We start from the raw sequence: 22,387 nt of genomic DNA on the forward strand, positions 1-22,387 counted from the left end.
CAGTGTTCTTGCCTGGAGAATCCCAGGGACGGGGGAGCCTGGTGGGCTGCCGTCTCTGGGGTCGCACAGAGTTGGACACGACTGAAGTGACTTAGCAGCAGTAGCAGGGCTTTTAACAGATGGTTTTCACAGACTAGTTCCTCTAGAAAAGCTGCACAATATTTCATCTGAGCGTACCTTCTCTCCTACCTCCTGACGTTCATGTTTCAGTAATGTGCATTGAATGTTATAACTATGCTCCGAGTTTTGTGTCTGAATAAAAACAACTGAGTCTGAGATAACCTGGAAATACATTTTAAAATGTATGTATTCACATTTGGAGCAAACACTGAAACCAAGATGAAAAATGTGACTTAACAACTTGAACAACATTAGGGAAAAATACACAAAAATGATGGACTTACAATGTAATTAGGCATTACACATAATTCAAAAGAAGTAGAGAGTTTAAGTAAAGTGAGAACTTGAGAGTTGAATAACACCTCAAAGAACAGATTATGAAACAATAGGAGGTAATAAAATATATTTTCAGCTATTTTATAACTGGTATGAATGCCAATTACTCTCTTGTGCATAAAATACAATTGAATAGAGAGGGTCGTGAGCATAAATTTCTTCCTTATTCCTTTATATTTTGAGAGGAATTGCTAAATGAAAGAAAAGCACAGTTTTATTCCTTCCCTGATAAGCAACAAAAAGTGATGGTTGTATTCCACAGCTTCAGATAGCCCCTGCTTTCTTGGAGTCGACTCTGTACTTCAATTCCCAAATGGGACAATACGAAATATTTTTCACTTCATTTTCAGTTCAGTTCAGTAGCTCAGTCATGTCTGACTCTTTGCGACCCCATGAATTGCAGCACGCAAGGCCTCCCTGTCCATCACCAACTCCCGGAGTTCACTCAGACTCACGTCCATCGAGTCAGTGATGCCATCCAGCCATCTCATCCTCTGTCGTCCCCTTCTCCTTCTGCCCCCAATCCCTCCCAGCATCAGAGTCTTTTCCAATGAGTCAACTCTTTGCATGACATGGCCAAAGTACTGGAGTTTCAGCTTTAGCATCAGTCCTTCCAAAGAAATCCCAGGGCTGATCTCCTTTAGAATGCACTGGTTGGATCTCCTTGCAGTCCAAAGGACTCTCAAGAGTCTTCTCCAACACCACAGTTCAAAAGCATCAATTCTTCTGTGCTCAGCTTTCTTCACAATCCAACTCTCACATCCATACATGACCACTGGAAAAACTATAGCTTTGACTAGATGGACCTTTGTTGGCAAAGTAATGTCTCTGCTTTTGAACATGCTATCTAGGTCAGTCATAACTTTCCTTCCAAGGAGTAAGTATCTTTTAATTTCATGGCTGCAATCACCATCTGCTGTGATTTTGGAGCCCCAAAAAATAAAATCTGACACTGTTTCCACTGTTTCCCCATCTATTCTTTAGTTTAATTTGTGATTATGATCAAGATAGCACAGTACTTTATCAAGTAGGATTTTATTCTAAGCAGAGTTGCAGTTCTCTGTGCCTAACAGGATGAATATCCAGTGGAGGAAAATCTGATGAGACAGGATAAAGGTGATTTTTTTTTTTTTTTCACTATAGTAGCCTAAAATGCTGACTCATTTATTCCACACGTATTGGCTCCAAGAAGTGAGGCATGTCCCAGACAGGAAAGCAGGCATGGCTGGAGCAGAGCATCACTAGTGCCATCAGCAAAGTATCTGGGGGCGTTGACAGACAGAGGGACTTAACATCTCAGCCAGTAGGGTGAGAGGCACGCATATCCTCTAAATTCACCCTGTTCTGCCCTGAATGACCGGCAGGTGGCGCACAAACCCGCATTTCTTCTGTGTGGGTAACCCCACTCACATATACTTGTAGCTGGTTTTACTTTCTATAAGAGTTGAGAAAGTGAAAGTGAAAGTGACAGTAAAGTGGCTCAATCGTGTATGACTCTTTGCGACCCCATGGACAGAGTAGCCTACCAGGCTTCTCTGTCCACGGGATTTTCCAGGCAAGAGTACTGGAGTGGGCTGCCATTTCCTTCTCCAGGGGATCTTCCCAACCTAGGGATTGAACCTGAGTCTCCTGCATTGCAGACAGACACTTTACCGTCTGAGCCATTTAGTTTGAGAGAACTAAAAGTTGAAGAGGAGCATATCAATACAAAAGAGGTAGTTTGCAAACATTGAGATTAAGTAAAGCTATTTGTCTATTCTTTTTTTTGAAGGTCTTTGGAAAGTGGCATTGTAAGTGAAAAATAGAAAATACACAGGATGAGTTTAGACACAAGGTGAGTGTTAAAAGGCATTAAAACAAATATTACTATGTAAATTTACTTGTCATGAGGGCATCTGAACTCTTAAGTTTCAAATGTAATGTTTTCCAAAAATATAATTAGCTTTAAATTTTTATTGTCTGGTTTTTGACTGATTTGCTGTGTTTTTCCCTTCCCTCACTTCCTTCCTTCCTTTCTTTTTCTCTCCTGTTTTCTATCTTTCTCTGTCTCTCTCTCTCTTCTGTCTCTCTCTCTTTTTTTTTTAAGATGTTTGAATCATTTATTGAATCTGTGCTTCTTCAATCACTAGAGGTAAAGCTTATTTTAATAAGTCTGTTTATGGGGACTTAAGCTGTGAAATTAAAACACGCTTACTCCTTGGAAGAAAAGTTGTGACCAACCTAGATAGCATATTGAAAAGCAAAGACATTACTTTGCCAACAAAGGTCTGTCTAGTTAAGGCTAGCTATGGTTTTTCCAGTGGTCATGTATGGATGTGAGAGTTGGACTGTGAAGAAAGCTGAGTGCCAAAGAATTGATGCTTTTGAACTGTGGTGTTGGAGAAGACTCTTGAGAGTCCCTTGGACTGCAAGGAGATCCAACCAGTCCATTCTAAAGGAGATCAGCCCTGGGATTTCCTTGGAAGGACTGATGCTAAAGCTGAAACTCCAGTACTTTGGCCACCTCATGTGAAGAGTTGACTCATTGGAAAAGACTCTGATGCTGGGAGGGATTGGGGGCAGGAGGAGAAGGGGACAACAGAGGATGAGATGGCTGGATGGCATCACTGACTCGATGGACGTGAGTCTGAGTGAACTCCGGGAGTTGGTGATGGACAGGGAGACCTGGCATATTGCGATTCATGGGGTCGCAAAGAGTCGGACACGACTGAGAGGCTGAACTGAACTGAAGAAAAGCTGTTAAAACAATTCTCTTGTTAGTTTTCTTAAATCATACTATTCTAGCCCATTTCAATATTGTATAGATACTGTCAGTTTGGTTTTTAAGGGGGGATGAGATAGAGGATTTGCTTATACTCTATTATTTAATGAAGTAGCTGGTTAGTAAGAGGGTAACAGGCAGGAAGGCTAGAGGTCTGTAAACGGAGGAAATAGTCTACAAGTGTCAGACATATTTTATCTCTCTCTTAAGTGGCAGGACTGACTTCCCTGGTGGCCAGACAGTAAAAGTGTCTGCCTACAAAGCGGGAGACCCAGGCTCAATCCCTGGGTCAGGAAGATCCCCTGGAGGAGGAAATGGCAACCCACTCCAGTATTCTTGCCTGGAAATTCCCATGGACAGAGGAGCCTGGGGCTACAGTCCATGGGGTCCCAAAGAGTCGGACAGGACTGAGTGACTTCACTTTCACTTTAAGTGGAAGGAGGAAACATACAAGTGTTAGATTTTTTCTGCTTCTCCATACAAATTTAAAAAGAGGTTTCTTTTGAAAATCTGTGTTGCCATGATGACACCTGGCTCCAGCTGAACTTCACTTTTCTCAAACCTTGAGCTAACCAATGTGTTATTCTTAATCCTTGTTTGGAAATGTTTGTCTTCAGCTATGTTAACGAACTACGCATTTACCCTAGACTCTTGTCTTCGAGTGGGTTCCCCTAAGACTCAGAACAAACTTGACAAACCAGTATGTTTTCCTCATACATTGTTCTCCTAATCTATGTTAATGGAACTCTGTATTTACTTGGAAACCTGCCTTTCTTCAAGATTCATGCCAATCGTTTTATGACCCCAGATGACTCACCTGGTGCCAATGTTATCACAAAATGCATGTTGTGGGTGAGGGGACTGGTGCCAGTCTCTGAGTTTTGAGACATTGCTTTTCTCTAATTAGCTGACTGCTAGTAGCTATATAACATCTGGCTAAACACCAGCAGGGGGGCACTATTTCTGCCCCCTTCTGATGTCTATGTCAGAAGTTTTCTCTATCTCTTTTATACTTTAATAAAACTTTATTACACAAAAGCTCTGATCGATTAAGCCTCGTCCCTGGCTCCGGATTGAATTCTTCTCTGGAGGCCAAGAATCCCAGCGTCTTTCATGGTTCAGCAACAACTTTTCATTAGGATGCTAATTTTTTGTTAAGTAATTTTTTCTTTTTGAAACTCTGCATGAAGAATTTCAGATTAAATACTAATAGGTAGCAAACTTTTTAATAGAACAGCTAAAATTAAAAATACAGAGTTTTAACAGGCCTAATTAGTACAATTATAGAGTTTTATGTGAAAGTGAAGTCACTCAGTCATGTCCGACTCTTTGTGACCCCATGGTCTGTATCCTCCATCCATGTATCCTCCATCCATGGAATTTTCCAGGCAAGAGTACTGGAGTGGGTTGCCATTTCCTCCTCCAGGGGATCTTCCCAACCAAGGGATCGAATCTGGGTCTCCTGCATTGCAAACAAGTGCTTTTACCATCTGAGCCACCAGGGAAGTAAAAATATAAAGACAGGGTATTTCGTGAGTGGGAATATATGAAGAGTAGAAATCTAGAATAAACAAAGTTAATTGAATGCAATAAAGAAGAAAATATACACCGTTTGACAATAGTGTTGTAGCCACGCATTCCAGGAAACAAACTCACTCAGAAGGACAATGCAGATAGTGCAGTGCAGTTTATTACACCCACGGGCCCAAGGCAGAGTCTCCTCTTAGCCAAGGGCCCCGACCAGCATTTGTGAAAATCTTTCATACCCCATGTGCACATGTCTGAACCCACCTCCCCAAATTCCTTGAGACTTACATAAACAGAGGAAAATACAATCCCAATAACCCCATGATTCATGTGCTATGTGCTCATGTGCTCAAACAGTCAAACAATTAGCCAATAATCAATAAGCCCGAGGTTACACTCCGATAGATACAGAAAAATTTATGGCCTGTCTGGAGGAAGGGGTGATTAGTGTGTTTTCTCTTAGGCGATGAGTAACCTAGTTATGATCTTCAAGGTTCCCCTGTCTGGAGGGGGTCTTATCCTTCTGTTGTTGTTTTCATAGGCACTAAACACAGAGTTCAGAGTCCATTGGAAGGGTGGCCGAGCGTGATCAGCATGAACAGGCCTAAGATGAAGTCCAGGCCCTAAGAATTCCTTCTTCAATTGCATTAGGATTTTTAATTGTTCTAACTATAGAAAATTCAACTTAGAAAGATTAGGCTTCTATTTCTAAACCAACTACACTTTAAGTCTTAATAAAGCCTAGCGATATAAAGAATATTCTTGAGTGTGATTCCTTTCTATGTGTTACCTCTCTTTTCCTGGACCTTGGAGCTGACACCTCTGAGAACTTTTGGAAAGAATCAGTACAAGTCATAAGATTTCAAACAATAAAAAGTTACTAGAATCTTAACATTTTCATCTCTTTTTCATTGAAAATAAGTGATTTCCTAAAAAGATGTATTTTCATAGTAATGTGAAGAGTCTGGAGGCAAATGGTAAAATGTGCCCCACATACATTTAAATGTTTTGAGACATTTTTACTTAAAGGTGGTACCAGTTCTGCTCAGTAAAGGATGAGTTACAACTTTCATCTTAAGAGTACTATTAGCTACACATTTTCTCCAGTTTGCAAAGTGCTACTCACAAGGATTGGAGTTTGAACTAACCTTCTCTAGAATCTGGGCGAGGCCTGAGGCAATGCGATTGGCCTTTTCTTCTGTGAAGTATGTGACCACTGACCCCAGAGGAAACATCACAATACTATATTCGCCTGAACTTTGAACAAATTCTTCCATTTCCTGCAGGGATAAATTTCTCTCTGTTACACAAGTGCAGGATCCTAGTGGAGGCTCTTCTACACCTCCAGATAGGCAGACTTGAGAGATTTGTGAGAGACACTGTTAGACTGAGTCTGTCTCCTGCCACCTAGAGCCATCTAGTCTGCTTAAGAGGAAATGTGTTTCTGAAAATGATGGCTTAAGTATATAATGAGTGATTATACCTAAAGACATGGAACCAAATCATTACCCAAAATGAATAAGTGATAAGACCCAGATGTTCTCATGGTGTGTGTGTTAGTCACTCAATTGTGTCTAATTCTTGCAAGCTCATGGACTGTAGCCTATCAAACTCCTCTGTCCATGGAATTCTCCAGGCAAGAATATTGGAGTGGGTTGCCACTCCCTTCTCCAGGGGATCTTCCTGATCCAGGGATCAAACCCAGGTCTTCTGCATTGCAGGCAGATTCTTTACTGTTGGAGCCACCCACCTCTCAAAATTAATTTTATGAACCAACAGACCTGTTCGCAAATTTATAAAGATATTCTTTGTAAGGAAGCCCAAGAAGGGTTTCAAACTAGACTTTTAAAATTTGTAGCATACCAGTTTATAGGCAATATATTTTAAATAACTTGATCTAACTTCCTGTTATTAGTTCAGGATACTTTACTCACCTTTATTGCTTCACTTATTAATAGGGCTAAAAAGGATCTTTTAAGAAATGGAGTATATGTGAATGTCACCCTCTCAAGATGTGTTATTTCTTTGTAAATATTTATAGTCACCCTACAATTAATGATGTTTCTCAATTTAAAGCTAGTAAAATTACCAGGGGAAGGACAGTGCCATAAACAAATGTAGACTGCTATTTTTAGCTTAGCTAATGTTAAGAGAATATCTGATATCCTAGGAATTGGTGTTTTACCATTTTGACTCATTTCCCTAAACAGTGATTGAAAAAAAAAATTACACACACACAGATATATTAAAAGTTACACACTTATACCATGTTTCATTAGGAGTCTTGATTTAACTCCCAGTTCTTTTCTATTCTGTGACTGGTATAATTTTTTCATCAGAGACATAAGCCGTGATTGGTATTCATATTACTCCAGTATCTATATTAATAATTGGGTTTAGAATAGAATAATTTCCTGCTCTTATGAAGCATGTCTGTTATTTTTCTGAAATTGCATGTGAAAAGTTGGGGGTGGAAGGATAAATGTAATAGTGTGGCATGGTATTATCTGGTGAGCCATGGAATACATCATGTCTCTTTCTGTTCCTTTAACTATTTAAGATAATGTATTATTACCTCCAGTAATAAGTCAATAGAGCTTGTTGTCTTCAGCTATAACTTGATTGGTATGAAAACATATTCAGAATCCTGAAGTGAAATTTGTCGACTAAAAAAGATGTACAACTTGAGAGTTGTGAGTTAAGTTTTATTTTGGGCAAAATGAGGACTGCAGCCCAGGAGGCAGCATCTCAGATAGCCCTAAGAGACTGCTCCAAAGCGGCAGTGGGGGAAAGTCAATATATAAGGTTTTGGCGAAGGGGGACTTCAATATCATGAAGTATCCAATTTACAAAAGGTTTTTTGTTAGTCATGAGGTTCTGATGTCACCATGGAGGGATTTAGTGCTTCTCTAGCTATGAGGAGATGTAAGGATTGAGATCATAAAATCTGTTCCTAAAAACCTCCAACTATCTAAAGACTTGTCCCACCAGATTCCCTGGAGCACAGGGTGCCTCAGTCCATCCTGAACTCCCTCAGGGATTGTTGAAGATCAACAGCTGTAGCAGCATGGGATTCAATCTCAGTAGAGGCAGATGGCAAATGCCTTGTTGTTCAGTCATTGGCAATGCTCTTGGTAAGTGCCAATTTGTAGTTAACAAATTTCATTTAAAACAATTTTTAATGTCTTATTTTATATTGCAGTACAGCAGACCAACAATATTGTTATATTTTCAGGTGGGCAAAAAGGGACTCAGCCACACACATATATGCATCTGTTCTCCTCCAAATGAAGTGAAAATTTAAACTTCAGTATCAATGATACCCTTACCAAAAATCAGGAACTCTCCGGGGAATACCTCTTAACCTGCTATCTCCTACAGAGATTATGCTCATTTACCCGTGCTGTGCTGTGCTTAGTTGCTCTCTCATGTAAGCAACTTTGTGACCCCATGGACTGCAGCCCACCAGTCTCCTCTGTCCATGAGGATTCTCCATGCAATAATACGGAGTGGGTTGCCATGTCATCCTCCAGGGAATTTTCCCAACTCAAGGATTGAACCCAGGTCTCCCACATTGCAGGCAGATTCTTTAGCATCTGCACCACCAGGGAAGCTCAATACTGGAGCCTATCTCTGCTCCAGGGAATATTCCAGACCCAGGAATTGAACTGAGGTTTCCCATATCATGGGCAGATCCTTTACCAGATCACTTACACCCAGGTTAATGAATATCTGTCTCCTCACTGCCTATTGATATAGCACAATATTCTTTCTATGTTTACCTCTTATTTCCTTTTACTTCTAAGTGTTTCCTTCCAATGTTTCTGGCAGCTCATATTTATTCTTTAATAACATTGAAATATAGATATATGATTTTCTTTTTCACCCTAAAATACCCAATATTATGGTCATAAAGAACCAATTCAACATTTAGGTTTCTCAGTTTTATGGTTTCTAATTTATGTTGATGACTCCCGATTTATTTCTTATGCTCTCTGATGAGACTGAAACTTTGTATTAACCAGACAGTTTCTAGAAATCTTCACCAGAAAATTATTTTCACTTCTTAAAGTGAATTTGAAATTGAATTCATTGTCATATCAGAAAACTTTTTTCAACTCTTTCCTGGCTGAGTAAAGTCCATTGCTATCCAAGAAGCCCTGTCTGATTTCACGTCTTCCAGCAACACACAACCTTCTTACTGACCAAAGTCTGTAGTAAGAGTCTGCTCAAGACTCACTAAAGCAACTTATCACTCAGGTGATCATAATAAATACCCCTATTCATAAGTCCATCATGCTTGTTAGGAAGACTACAGCAGGCTCCTTAGTGATTTCCAAGGTTCTTTCAATCCAATATCTGTAAATATATGAACACACTTATATTTTTTAACGTGTCACTTGGAAGACTTCATTCTTCTGCTTAAATATCAATGTAAAGGGAAAAAAAAAGGTAACAACATTCATATGAGACCCCAGTGGTTTTGAAAATATATTTGGAGTAGTAAACTGAACACATTCAGCAGCATATCTCTGTTATTGAAACATAAACTTTAAAGGACAATAAAGATTTTATCATAAAAGACACACAAAAAATCCCTTTACTGTAATAGACTTACCTTAGGAAATGACTTCCCTGGTGGCTCAGACGGTTAAGCGTCTGTCTACAATGTGGGAGACCCGGCTTCGATCCCTGGGTCGGGAAGTTCCCTGGAGAAGGAAATGCCAATCCACTCCAGTACTATTGTCTGGAAAATACCATGGACATAGGAGCCTGGTAGGCTACAGTCCATGGGGTCGCAAAGAGTCGGACGTGACTGAGCGATCTTCACCAAGTTCACCGAGGTAATGGTTTGGCAGATTTACAATACAAACCTCCTACAAACTCAAAATTCGGTAAGTATGGGCGAGGAAATTAAAAATCCCAATAGGTCCTGATGAGCCAAATTTCTGCTTTTCCCATGGTCTCACATAGCATAGTGGGTCTTCTTGGAGAAAATAAAGTTTGCTCCAAGGTATTAGCATACATACTTGCTGGGGGAAAATTGCAGCATTGATTTTCTGATGCGTTACAGGGGAAACCAATAAATGTGGTTTCTCTAAATTTCTTATCACATCTAGATGTTAAAAGGAAAGGAAATGCAAAGGAATAAGGAAGAAGGAATTCAGGGAGGGAAGGAACAAAGGAAAAAGGATAGAAGACAAGGATGGGAGGTGGGAAGGAGGCAGAAAGAATGTTTGGATAGTGAAAGAACAGTAATGTGTAAAATAAAAATAAATTCAGCAAAATCAAATAAAAATGCAATTCTTTGACAAAAATAAGTTCTTTCAGGAAATAAATTCAATCAAAAATTTTAATCACTACTCCAAGTACCGATGAATTTAGTACTCATTGTTTCTCCCCAGTTAAATGCAGATGACAGAGTAGTTCTAGCTTATTAACACTAAGTCAACTCTCAGTGGTTTTCTAATTTCCATTCGGCCTCTATTTCTACTTTTCAGCTTGTTTCAGCTTTCACTGCTGCTTGTTCACTTTCACTGTTGAAGAATCTCACAAATATCAGTTTACCTTATCTTGCTGAGTCAAATACCATGACTTCATTGATTTTCCATTGTTTTCTCAGTAGGAAATCACTGAATAACTTATACCTAATACAATCATCTCTGGAATGTAGAGTACACATGCATGCATTACTAATATCACACACTTATTTGAGTGTTATCTCTCAGTGATGTTTTTTGAAAGAGAAAAAATCCAAGTATTAATTTTAGAAAATTATGGAGAAAAAAACATGTATTAGCAAGTATCCAGTCAATCACTTATATACACGGAAAACTTGTTTTACACCTAAGTAAAGAAAATTGAATGCTCCTTTCTTGAGGGTTCTATTCAAAGTTGGTGATCAAATATTCCCTAGGATGGATAACCTGTTTTTAGAATTGTTACTACTTTGTAGTGTTTAGGAGCTACCCCACGCCCCCACGCCTGAGGCCAAGGGCAGCAGGTGGGAGGAGTAACCCCACATCCAAGGAGCCATGGCTGCGCGGGTGCAGGAGGGCCTAGAGGAGCTATCCCACATTGAAGGTCAGGAAGGGCGGCGGTGACGAGATACCCCTCATCCAAGGTAAGGAGCATTGGCTGCGCTTTGCTGGAGCAGCCATGAAGAGATACTCCACGCCCAAGGTAAGAGAAACCCGAGTAAGACGGTAGGTGTTGCAAGAGGGCATCAGAGGGCAGACACACTGAAACCATACTCAAACTAGTCAATCTAATCACACTAGGACCACAGCCTTGTCTAACTCAATGAAACTAAGCCATGCCCATGGGGCAACCCAAAATGGGCGGGTCATGGTGGAGAGATCTGACAGATGTGGTCCACTGGAGAAGGGAATGGCAAACCACTTCAGTATTCTTGCCTTGAGAACCCCATGAATAGTATGAAAAGGCAAAATGATAGGATACTGAAAGAAAAACTCCCCAGGTCAGTAGGTGCCCAATATGCTACTGGAGATCAGTGGAGAAATAACTCCAGAAAGAATGAAGGAATGGAGCCAAAGCAAAAACAAAATCCAGCTGTGGATGTGACTGGTGTTAGAAGCAAGGTCCAATGCTGTAAAGAGCAATATTGCATAGGAACCTGGAATGTCAGGTCCATGAATCAAGGCAAATTGGAAGTGGTCAAACAAGAGATGGCAAGAGTGAATGTTGACATTCTAGGAATCAGCAAACTGAAATGGACTGGAATGGGTGAATTTAACTCAGATGACCATTATACCTACTACTGCGGACAGGAATCCCTCAGAAGAAATGGAGTGGCCATCATGGTCAACAAAAGAGTCCGAAATGCAGTACTTGGATGTAATCTCAAAAATGACAGAATGATCTCTGTTTGTTTCCAAGGCAAACCATTCAATATCACAGTAATCCAAGTCTATGCCCCAACCAGTAACACTGAAAAAGCTGAAGTTGAACGGTTCTATGAAGACCTACAAGACCTTTTAGAACTAACATCCCAAAAAGATGTCCTTTTCATTAGAGGGGACTGGAATGCAAAAGTAGGAAGTCAAGAAACACCTGGAGTAACAGGCAAATTTGGCCTTGGAATACGGAATGAAGCATGGCAAAGACTAATAGAGTTTTGCCAAGAAAATGCACTGGTCATAACAAACACCCTCTTTCAACAACACAAGAGAAGACTCTATACATGGACATCACCAGATGGTCAACACCGAAATCAGATTGATTATATTCTTTGCAGCCAAAGATGGAGAAGCTCTATTCAGTCAGCAAAAACAAGACCAGGAACTGACTGTGGCTCAGACCATGAACTCCTTATTGCCAAATTCAGACTGAAATTGAAGAAAGTATGGAAACCAGTAGACCATTCAGGTATGACCTAAATCAAATCCCTTATGATTATACAGTGGAAGTGAGAAATAGATTTAAGGGCCTAGATCTGATAGAGTGCCTGATGAACTATGGAATGAGGTTCGTGACATTGTACAGGAGACAGGGATCAAGACCATTCCCATGGAAAAGAAATGCAAAAATGCAAAATGGCTGTCTGGGGAGGCCTTACAAATAGCTGTGAAAAGAAGAGAAGCGAAAAGCAAAGGAGAAAAGGAAAGATATAAACATCTGAATGCAGAGTTCCAAAGAATAGCAAGAAGAGATAAGAAAGCCTTCTTCAGTGATCAATGCAAAGAAATAGAGGAAAACAACAGAATGGGAAAGACTAAGGATCTCTTCAAGAAAATCAGAGATACCAAAGGAACATTTCATGCAAAGACGGGCTCGATAAAGGACAGAAATGGTATAGACCTAACAGAAGCAGAAGATATTAAGAGGAGATGGCAAGAATACACAGAAGAACTGTACAAAAAAGATCTTCATGACCCAGATAATCACGATGGTGTGGTCATTGACCTAGAGCCAGACATCCTGGAATGTGAAGTCAAGTGGGCCTTAGAAAGCATCACTATGAACAAAGCTAGTGGAGGTGATGGAATTCCAGTTGAGCTATTCCAAATCCTGAAAGACTATGCTGTGAAAGTGCTGCAGTCAATATGCCAGCACATTTGGAAAACTCAGCGGTGGCCACAGGACTGGAAAAGGTCAGTTTTCATTCCAATTCCAAAGAAAGGCAAGGCCAAAGAATGCTCAAACTACCGCACAACTGCGCTCATCTCACACGCTAGTAAAATAATGCTCAAAATTCTCCAAGCCAGGCTTCAGCAATATGTGAACTGTGAACTTCCTGATGTTCAAGCTTATTTTAGAAAAGGCAGAGGAACCAGAGATCAAATTGCCAACATCTGCTGGATCATGGAAAAAGCAAGAGAGTTCCAGAAAAACATCTATTTCTGCTTTATTGACTATGCCAAAGCCTTTCACTGTGTGGATCACAATAAACGGTGGAAAATTCTGAAAGAGATGGGACTACCAGACCACCTGATCTGCCTCTTGAGAAATTTGTATGCAGGTCAGGAAGCAACAGTTAGAACTGGACAAGGAACAACAGACTGGTTCCAAATAGGAAAAGGAGTACATGAAGGCTGTATATTGTCACCTGTTTATTTAACTTATATGCAGAGTACATCATGAGAAACGCTGGACTGGAAGAAACGCAAGCTGGAATCAAGATTGCCAGGAGAAATATCAATAACCTCAAATATGCAGATGACACCACCCTTATGGCAGAAAGTGAAGAGGAACTAAAAAGCCTCTTGATGAAAGTGAAAGTGGAGAGTGAAAAACTTGGCTTAAAGGTCAACATTCAGAAAACGAAGATCATGGCATCTGGTCCCATCACTTCATGGGAAATAGATGGGGAAACAGTGAAAACAGTGTCAGACTTTATTTTTCTGGGCTCCAAAATCACTACAGATGGTGACTGCAGCCATGAAATTAAAAGACGCTTACTCCTTGGAAGAAAAGTTATGACCAACTTAGATAGCATATTCAAAAGCAGAGACATTACTTTGCCAACAAAGGTTCATCTAGTCAAGGCTATGGTTTTCCCAGTGGTCATGTATGGATGTGAGAGTTGGACTGTGAAGAAGGCTGAGTGCCGAAGAATTGATGCTTTTGAACTGCCATGTTGGAGAAGACTCTTGAGAGTGCCTTGGACTGCAAGGAGATCCAGCCAGTCCATTCTGAAGGAGATCAGCCCTGGGATTTCCTTGGAAGGAATGATAGTAAAGCTGAAACTCCAGTACTTTGGCCACCTCATGTGAAGAGTTGACTCATTGGAAAAGACTCTGATGCTGGGAGGGACTGGGGGCAAGAGGAGAAGGGGACGACAGAGGATGAGATGGCTGGATGGTATCATTGACTCGATGGACGCGAGTCTCAGTGAACTCCGGGAGTTGGTGATGGACAGGGAGGCCTGGTGTGCTTCAAGTCATGGAGTCGCAAAGAGTCGGACACGACTGAGCGACTGATCTGATCTGATCTGTAGTGTTTGGATATATGTCTGAAGTAACATATGCAATGATTCAATTTGATTGTAAAGAGGCAATTTCCAAGGATATTGACTTGAAAATGTTAGAGATTAAATGAGATCACCCCCTCAGTTTTCTTACCAATATGTTTATGTTCTTGTCATGTTTGTTCTATGTGTGTAACATCCTGCCTTGATTACTAAGTCCTTAGGTAAAGTTATTGATGAAAACTGCAGGCCACATTTTAAGAAAGACCAAGTTTAAAGTGTTCATTAGAATTCTCTATTTGAAGTAGTTATGCACAGTGTGAAATGCAAAGTCAATCAAATGTGAAAAGAACAAAATTGTGCAAAAGTGTGCAAAATTTGTTATATAATTTCCTAAGACATTCTAAATGTCATACTGAGGACTGGTAAAACAAAAATATGGAATTAAAATTTACTGCCCATCTTTTTCCTATAATTATATTACACAAAATGAGTTATGAACACAGTGGAGAATTATATAAATAATTGATTAACGGGCACTAAGGCCTTCCCAGGTGGTGCTAGTGGTAAAGAACCCTTCTACCAATGCAAGAGATGTAAGAGACATGGATTCACTCCCTAGGTTGGGAAGATTCTCCTGGAGGAGGACATGGCTACCCACTCCAGTATTCTTGCCTGGAAAAATCCCATGGACAGAGGAGACTGGGAGGCTACAGTCCATGGTGTTACAAAAGAATCAGACAGCATTTAGTAACTAAACAAAAACAATTCTCATAGAATGTGTTAGAAATTATTCCCTCAACTTCTATCCTTTAAAAATGACTGTATAGAATTAGTATAATTTCATTCTTGAATTCATTTTTGTTACAATGTATTTATCTGTTTTTTGGTTTTGCATGTCTCTGCTTATACAGGTGATCTATTCTTACATACTGTCTACTTTATCCATTAGAGCCCTTAGCATATTACTCAGAGTTGTTTTAAATCCTTGCTTTGATAATTACAACATTCTTGGCATTTCTGGTTCTGATGATTGCTCTGTCTACTCAAAATGTGTTTTTGCCTTTTGATGTGCCTTGTAATTTTTTTCTTGATACCCAGACATGTTGTATTGGGTAGAATTGTAAATGGATTTTTTAAAATGTGGTGGTAAATTGGGCAGAGAAGCATTCTAAAGTCCTAGGATTAGCCTTGCTGCTGCTGCTAAGTCACTTCAGTCATGTCCGACTCTGTGCGACCCCATAGGCGGCAGCCTACCAGGCTCCCCCGTCCCTGGGATTCTCCAGGCAAGAACACTGGAGTAGGTTGCCATTTCCTTCTCTAATGCATGAAAGTGAAAAGTGAAAGTGAAGTCACTCAGTCAGGTCAGACTCCCAGAGACCCCATGGACTGCAGTCCACCAGGCTCCCCCGTCCATGGGATTTTCCAGGCAAGAGTACTGGAGTGGGGTGCCATTGCCTTCTCCAGGATTAGCCTTAGTATTAGTCTAAGTCTTTGGACTCTTCACAACTATTTCTCTCTCTCTCTCTCTCTCTTTTTTTTTCCATTTTATATGGAGCAGGATGGTCTGGAGTTAAAATATCCTTTTTCCATGAAAGAGTCTAGAGGGGCCTGGAGTAAGGTGTTTTTCTTGCCCCAGGTCAGTTAGGCTCTGATAATATTCCCAGCACATTGTGCACCCAATTAATTTACCTTGAGGACAGACCTTGTTGGTAAGAACAGTGTTCTGGCTTCTTTCAGAATGCTTCCTTTCTGCCTCCTCTCACTGAAAGCAAGAGATTTTTTTTTTTTTTTTAATATGGAAAATTGCTTGAGTTCCTGAAAGTAAAACTTACTATATTTGGGGGACCCACATATGACTGGATCCCATTGGGTTTTTCTCTCAGAATTATCCACAGTGAATCTCTAGCAATTCATCAATTACATTTCAGATGTTCCTACCCAGGCACTGGTTCCTGTGGTGATTTCCCATCCTGAGTTTTTGCTCTTGAGTGTCTGTTTAGATGATCTGAAATTCTCTGTTTATTCCAAAAGAATATACAGATTTGTTATTAGAATAAATGTGAATCTGTCATTTCAATGAATACAAAAAAGATAAAATGACAACTGCAATTTTTGTGTATGAATAAAAGAAAATATAACTAAAATGTATACTTTGACTTATGATTCATGAAAAATTTTTTAAAAGATATGCAAACTTTGCTGCTGCTGCTAAGTCGCTTCAGTCATGTCCGACTCTGTGCAACCCCATAGATGGCAGCCCACCAGGCTCCCCCGTCCCTAGGATTCTCCAGGCAAGAACACTGGAGTGGGTTGCCTTTTCCTTCTCCAATTCGTGAAAGTGAAAAGTGAAAGTGAAGTCGCTCAGTCCTGTCCAACTCTCAGCGACCCCATGGACTGCAGCCTACCAGGCTCCTCTGCCCAGGGGATTTTCCAGGCAAGAGGACTGGAGTGGGGTGCCATTGCTTATAATTAGAATTATAATGTCTTACTGAAATCCATTATAGTAAAATAAAGAGCTATCACATTCATTGATAGGAAATCAAAAATCATAAAGATGACCATTCTCTTCAAATCAGTATACAGATTCCTTGTAATTCTTGCTAAAATTTCAAAACCCCAAGCCTCATGAAATTTGATGATTTTTGCAGAATTTTGCTTCTAATTTTTAAAATCCATAATAAAAGAACAGAAAGCTAAGAATAATCAAGGTACTCGAGAAGAAATACAAGGGAAGGGAGTATTACCCTTCCAAATATTTTGAGCAGGATGATCAAATAAGATGTGTCTCATGTACTCTCCCCAGCAATGATCTGGTGTTTATCTACAGACCTACGTGTCTTTGTGGGAGCTCTGGGATCCAGATAGGAGATTGTGAAATTTGGGTGCACTCCAAAACAGAAAATGACATTTGAGAAGGGAAGTTTGCAACAAGGTTACAGACCCAAAGAGTGTGTTCCTGGCTGCAGACATGGCGAAAAGCTCTGTATCTCTGAGAACTCAGCTACAGGCTGTTTCTTTTTGATTGTATCACCAACACCATATGTCAAGGCACACAAGAAGAGTCATTCCAAACTCCATGTTGAGTAACAAACATCCAGACCTCAGTACCAGCTGTGGACCTTGAAGTGGCTCATGAACTGGCTAAAGCTCCTGTATAAAAATTTACTCAATCTCAGGAATAACCAAGGGAATCTAAATAAAACCTAAGATACCATTTCAGACCCATCTTACTAATAAAACTTTTTTTAAAAAAATCATTTCTTGGGGGGATTACAAAATTAGAACATGGAGACAATGGTTGAACTTTGTAAACTTAGTAAATATCACAGTTCGTGGGGAAATTTTAGGGTATGTCAATTATTCCTCAAGATTACTGTTACTAAAACTCATTCAATATGCTAAAAGTAATGATGTGGCATTTTGGACTCTCTTGTTGAGCATGATGGCTACTCTATTTGTTCTAAGGGATTCCTGCCCATAGTAATAGATATAATGGTCATCTGAGTTAAATTCACACATTTCAGTTCATTTTAGTTTGCTGATTCCTAGAATGTCAGTGTTCAGTCTTGCCATCTCCAATTTGACCAATTCCAATTTGCCTTGAAGAAAGCTGAGTGCTGAAGAATTGATACTTTTGAACTGTGATGTTGGAGAAGACTCTGAGAGTCCCTTGGACTGCAAGGAGATCCAACCAGTCCATTCTGAATGAGATCAGCCTTGGGTGTTCTTTGGAAGGAATGATGCTAAAGCTGAAACTCCAGTACTTTGGCCACCTCATGCGAAGAGTTGACTCATTGGAAAAGACTCTGACACTGGGAGGGATTGGGGCAGGAAGAAGAGGGGACGACAGAGGATGAGATGGCAGAATGGCCTCACCGACTGGATGGACATGAGTCTGAGTGAACTCCGGGAGTTGGTGATGGACAGGGAGGCCTGGTGTGCTGTGATTCATGGGGTCGCAAAGAGTCGGACACGACAAAACGACTAAACTGAACTGAACTGAATTTGCCTTGATTCATGGACCTAACATTCCAGGTTCCTATGCAATATTGCTCTTTACAGCATTGGACCTTGCTTCTATCACCAGTCACATCCACAGCTGGGTATTGTTTTTGCTTTGGCTCCATCCCTTCATTCATTCTGGAGTTATTTCTCCACTGATCTCCAGTAGCATATTGGGCACTTACCAACCTGGGGAGTTCCTCTTTCAGTATCCTATCATTTTGCCTTTTCATACTGTTCATAGGGTTCTCAAGGCAAGAACACTGAAGTGGTTTGCCATTCCCTTCTGCAGTGGACCACATTCTGTCAGACCTCTCCACCATGACCCATCTGTCTTGGGTGGCCCCACACAGCATGCCTTAGTTTCATTGAGTTAGATAAGGCTGTGGTTGGTGTGATCAGATTGGCTAGTTTTCTGTGATTATTGTTTCAGTGTGTCTGCCCTCTGATGCCTTCTCACAACACCTACCATCTTACTTGGGTTCCTCTTACCTCTAATGTGGGGTATCTCTTCACAGCTACTCCAGCAAAGCACAGCCGCTGCTCCTTACCTTGGATGAGTCGCCCCTCCTGACCTTGAACGTGGAGAGGCTCCTCTCAGCCCTTCTGCACCCTTGCAGCTGCTCCTTCAAAGTGGGGTTGCTCCTCTTGGCCGCTGCCCCTAACTTCAGCCGTTGGTTAGCTCCACTCGTAGCCACTCCTGTGCCATCCTAGCTTGGCACTCTCGGTTGCCACCCCGACCTTGGGTGTGGGGTAGCTCCTCTCAGCCATGCTTCCTGAGTCCGTCACAGCCATTGTGCTTCCTGTGAGGTCCATTGCAGCCAGTGGAATGATCTCTGTTCCTTTCCAAGGCAAACCATTCAACATCACAGTAATCCAAGCCTATGCCCCAACCAGTAACACTGAAGAAGCTGAAGTTGAACAGTTCTATGAAGACTTACAATAGCTTTTAGAATTAACATCAAAAAAAATGTCCCTTTCATTATAGGGGACTGGAATGCAAAAGTAGGAAGTCAAGAAACACCTGGAGTAACAGGCAAATTTGACCTTGGAGTTCAGAATGAAGCAGGGCAAAGGCTAATAGAGTTTTGTGAAGAGAATGCACTGGTCATAGCAAACACCCTCTTCAAACAACACAAGAGAAGACTCTACACATGGACATCACCAGATGGTCAACACAAAAATCAGACTGATTATATTCTTTTCAGCCAAAGATGGAGAAGCTCTATACGGTCAGCAAAAAAAAGACCAGGAGCTGACTGTGGTGTAGATCATGAACTCCTTATTACCAAATTCAAACTCAAATTGAAGAAAGTAGGGAAACCACTAGACCATTCAGATATGACCTAAATCAAATCCCTTATGATTATACGGTGGAAGTAATGGCACCCCACTCCAGCACTATTGCCTGGAAAATCCCATGGATGGAGGAGCCTGGAAGGCTGCAGCCCATGGGGTCGCTGAGGGTCGGACACGACTGAGCGACTTCCCTTTCACTTTTCACTTTCATGCATTGGAGAAGGAAATGGCAACCCACTCCAGTGTTCTTGTCTGGAGAATCCCAGGGATGGGGGAGCCTGGTGGGCTGCCATCTATGGGGTTGCACAGAGTCGGACATAACTGAAGCGACTTAGCAGTAGCAGTAGCAGTGAGAAATAGATTTAAGGGACTAGATCTGATAGACAGAGTGCCTGATGAACTGTGGACAGAGGTTCGTGACATTGTACAGGAGACAGAGATTAAGACCATCTCCATGGAAAAGACACTCAAAAAAGCAAAATGGTTGTCTGAGGAGGCCTTACAAATAGCTATCAACAGCAGAGAAGCAAAGAAGAAAAGGAAAGATATAAGCATCTGAATGCAGAGTTCCAAAGAATAGCAAGGAGAGATAAGAACACCTTCCTCAGCAATCATTGCAAAGAAATAGAGGAAAACAACAGAATAGGAAAGACTAGAGATCTCTTCAAGAAAATTAGAGATACCAAGGGAACATTTCATGCAAAGATGGGCTCAATAAAGGACAGAAATGGTAGGGACCTAAGAGAAGCAGAAGATATTGAGAAGAGGTGGCAAGAATATACAGAACTGTACAAAAAAGATCTTCATGACCCAGATAATTACTACTGTGTGATCACTCACCTAGAGCCAGATCCTGGAATGTGAAGTCAAGTGGGCCTTAGAAAACATCACTACAAACAAAACTAGTGGAGGTGATGGAATCCCAGTTGAGCTATTTCAAATCCTGAAAGATGATGCTGTGACAGTAATGCATTCAATAGGCAAGCAAATTTGGAAAACTCAGCAATGGACATAGGACTGGAAAGGGTCAGATTTCATTCCAATCCCAAAGAAAAGCAATGCCAAAGATTGCTCAAACTACCACACAATTGCACTCATCTCACATGCTAGTAAAGTAATGCTCAAAATTCTCCAAGCCAGGCTTCAGCAATATGTGAACTGTGAACTTCCAGATGTTCAAGCTGGTTTTAGAAAAGGCAGAGGAACCAGAGATCAAATTGCCAACATCTGCTGGATCATGGAAAAAGCAAGAGAGTTCCAGAAAAACATCTATTTCTGCTTTGATGACTATGCCAAAACCTTTGGCTATGTGGATCACAATAAACTGTGGAAAATTCTGAAAGAGTTGGGAATACCAGACCACCTGACCTGCCTCTTGAGAAATCTGTATGCAGATCAGGAAGCAACAGTGAGAACTGGACATGGAACAACAGACTGGTTCCAAATAGGAAAAGGAGTACATCAAGGCTGTATATTGTCACCTGTTTATTTAACTTATATGCAGAGTACATCATGAGAAACGCTGGGCTGGAGGAAGCACAAGCTGGAATCAAGATAGTCAGGAGAAATATCAATAACCTCAGATATGCAGATGACACCACCCTTATGGCAGAAAGTGAAGAGAAACTAAGAAGCCTCTTGATTAAAGTGAAAGAGGAGAGTAAAAAAGTAGGCTTAAAGCTCAACATTCAGAAAATGAAGATCATGGTATCTGGTCCCATCACTTCATGGCAAATAGATGGGGAAACAGTGGAAACAGTGTCAGACTTTATTTTTGGGGGCTCCAAAATCACAGCAGATGGTGATTGCAGCCATGAAATTAAAAGACGCTTACTCCTTGGAAGAAAAGTTATGACCAACCTAGATAGCATATTCAAAGGCAGAGACATTACTTTGCCAACAAAGATCCGTCTAGTCAAGGCTATGATTTTTCCAGTGGTCATGTATGGATGTGAGAGTTGGACTATAAAGAAAGCTGAGTTCCAAAGAATTGATGCTTTTGAACTGTGGTGTTGGAGAAGACTCTTGAGAGTCTCTTGGACTGCAAGGAGATCTAACCAGTCTATCCTAAAGGAGATCAGTCCTGGGTGTTCACTGGAAGGACCGATGCTGAACCTGAAACTCCAATACTTTGGCCACCTGATGCAAATAACTGACTCATTGGAAAAAACCCTGATGCTGGGAAAAATTGAGGTCAGGAGGAGAAGGGGATGATAGAGGATGAGATCGTTGGGTGGCATCACCGACTCGATGGACATGAGTTTGGGTAAACTCTGGAAGTTGGTGATGGACAGGGAGACCTGGCTTGCTGCTATTCATGGGGTTGTAAAGAGTCGGACACAACTGTGCGACTGAACTGAACTGATCTAAATGATGTGGCACAGTGAGGACTAAAATGCTATGTTGGCTAATGTAAAAATCCTGCAATGCAAGAGACTTTGGTGCAACCCCTGGGTTGGGAACATCCCCTGAGAAGGTAATGGCAACCCACTCCAGTGTTCCCTGGAGAATTGCATGAAGAGAGGAGCCTGGTGGGCCACAGTGCGTAGGGTCTCATAGAGTTGAACACAACTGTGACTAACACACATATGTAAAGGTCTGAGGATAAAAGCTAAATGGTTCAAAAATGTTAGAGGTCATTGTGGCTGAGATATAAGTACAATGAGTTTAGGGCAACAATTTTTTTTGGTAACACCAGAGCTGGAAAATTTGACTATGGCTTTCACATTAGACCAGTTCAATGATCTGTTATATCCACTCATATGAATATTGCTGCATCAATTTAAAGAATAATGTAGATTTTAATATGTTGTGAGTATATATGTCAAACCCATATTAAGTGAAAAAAATAAAGATGATTAGTCATTGTCCTAATTGGTAAAAAAAAAGAATATATATATTTTTTTTAA

At 40.8% G+C, this 22,387-nt stretch overlaps 1 pseudogene; it reads right to left on the minus strand.

Annotated features, from left to right (window-relative positions):
* The window catches only part of LOC133249629 (UDP-glucuronosyltransferase 2A3-like), a 57,569-nt pseudogene that overhangs the window by 29,581 nt on the left and 5,601 nt on the right, over positions 1 to 22,387 (minus strand).

This window comes from Bos javanicus, chromosome 6, assembly GCF_032452875.1.
Source record: "Bos javanicus breed banteng chromosome 6, ARS-OSU_banteng_1.0, whole genome shotgun sequence".
NCBI classification, from domain to species: domain Eukaryota; kingdom Metazoa; phylum Chordata; class Mammalia; order Artiodactyla; family Bovidae; genus Bos; species Bos javanicus.